Genomic DNA, 2,500 nt, shown 5'->3' on the forward strand with positions numbered 1-2,500 from the left:
AACAAAAACAAGAACAACAATTAAAACAACACCATCACCATCAGCAGATGCAGTCGTGGCACCACTAACATACAGACACAGAGTTTCTCCAGACACCTCTCGGAACCCGGGGATGTTCCACTTCCCGATGTGGAACGGGTGGACATCGCAGGTGAAAAGTCGGACCGCGATGAGGAGTGGAAGTTTAAAAAAAACAAAGGAAAACGGAAAAGTGACATAAAGAAAAACAAGCATATGGAGAAACAACAATCCTCATTCAACAAAAACAAATACACCCAAAACAAACACTGCATCGACACCACCACGTCTAACACCTGAAACACAAGCCATCCCCCCACACAAACACAATAATAACTATCACAACCACAACCAATACGCCCACCACCACCACAACAACAAAGGCAAATTAAAGAGACTAGCATTACAAACTACATGGCAATAAGCACAAAAAAACAATGAATTAATGAAGTACATGGTAACACACAACAAACATTACACCAGAAGATTTTATCACACTCCTAATCTCCCTACCTGTACGCATACAAATCATTCAAACAACACAAAACACATCCATACACTTTAAAATCCAATTCCCACAGGAAATCGATTTTCGAGGGAGTATCACCACGAGAATTCTTGGTGATTTACAGCTGGAATCATTCCAAACCAACAAGTTGGACGAGCAATCCGCCTTCACCTCTCCAAACAAAACCACATAAGTTTTCCTTTTCTTGTCTTTTCTTTTTCCGACAACATGGTTGTGCACAGAATAGGCAGCGTGAATGTATGTGGACAAAGGTCGGTTTGGAATTGGGGTCACCTGCACAACGACCTCAGAGCACTGAATGTTGATGTGGTGGCCATTAGTGGAACCAGAATTTCCGACTCACCGGACGTCTAACCCATTTTCGGTGACTATTAAGTGTACGCATCTCCAAGTCGTCCCGGAACGAGGGTCGGAGTCGCCGTGACGGTTCGGAAAAACTGGATTTTGCAATACGAACGAACCTCCTGGATCTGGAAGGTAAGTTGGTAGTGCTGAACGTGACAGGCAGCGAAGGATATACTGAAAGAAGTTTTAGATGTAAGGTGGGAATGTGGGAGGGGTAGTAGATACGAGAGGAGGGTGCGAAACCTCTCAAACCTGCCCAGACGATTCCAGTTGTCTGACGGATACCCACTAGAATTCCCTGATGTGCCAGTGTAGACCTGGTCAAAGCGCATCGGGTCATTCAGATCGATCTAGATAGGGTATTCTGTAGAGTAGCAGATAAGGATAGCATAGGTTGCCCACAATTTAAAGTAGTCGATTACACTGACCATAAATTTGTGGTCTGTACAGTCGACTTAGATACGCTTCATAAGCAGGGACCCGGTAACTGGAAGCTGAACACGTCGTTGCCTGCGCGTAAAGATTTCAGAGACCGGATCAGTGACGGGAGAGCGTTGACGGTGAAATAGTCAACAGCAACTGGTGGTTTGCCCTGAAAAGGGTGATTAGAATAGAATCGATAAGGTTTAGTAAAAGACTAACAGTAGAAAGAAACACAGTAGAGGCAGAGATAGTCAAGAAGTTAGACGAGGTTTTTTTAAAAAAGGCATCGCAACCGACGTGCTTTGAGTGTGATTGACACTCGATCAATTTTTCAATGCGAAAAATGAAGGATGCGTTGTTTGAGCTAAGGCACGAAGGGACGAAATGGGCTCGAGTGGCAGAGGCACGGCATGGAAATAAATACACGATCCGATCCTTGCTGAACCACAACAGGCTGATGATATCTGATCTGGACATGTCTGCAGCGTTTCAGCGGCACTTCGCTAACTGTTCGGGGGCAGCGGTGAGCCAGGTCGCAGGATAGAATTCTTGTCCTACCTCGACGGGCTGCCGCGACTCTCAGCTACAGAGACGAAGCGCTGCGAAAGACTGATAACAGCCTTTGAAAGGTTACCTTCACAAGGGGTGGATCGCATGGTTTGGATCATCTGCCCTACAAGCTTTACGCTTATATGCCGTATTTGTTCGGTGACCTCTTAGAAAACGTTTATTGCAACTGGCAACAGAATGGGAGAGTTCTCAATTTTGCGAGCCGAGGAGCAGTGACATTGCTTAGAAAAGACCCGAACAAGGGGGATTGCATTGACAACTTTAGGCCACATAACTCTACTGAATGTAGAGTTCAAAATTTTAGCCAAGGTGTTTGCTACGAGGTTGGTGCTTGTCGGAGATCTGGTAGGGGAGACACAAACAGGCGCCATCCCGAAAAGATACAAACACGATAACCTCCACCTCATGTGATACATCATTGAAAGTGGTTAAAAAGCCTAGTACGAGTAGGCCTTGATCAATTTAGATCAGACCAAAGCTTTCAATGCAGTCGACTATCTATATCTGACGGTAGTTTTCAAGGCAGCTGGTTTCGGGCCTGTATTCAGTGCTGGATCGCTGCAATACACAGTAACAACATCTGTTCAGTAGTCAGTGTAAACGGTCATCTCTCAG

This window comes from Octopus sinensis, linkage group LG12 (assembly GCF_006345805.1).
Source record: "Octopus sinensis linkage group LG12, ASM634580v1, whole genome shotgun sequence".
NCBI classification, from domain to species: domain Eukaryota; kingdom Metazoa; phylum Mollusca; class Cephalopoda; order Octopoda; family Octopodidae; genus Octopus; species Octopus sinensis.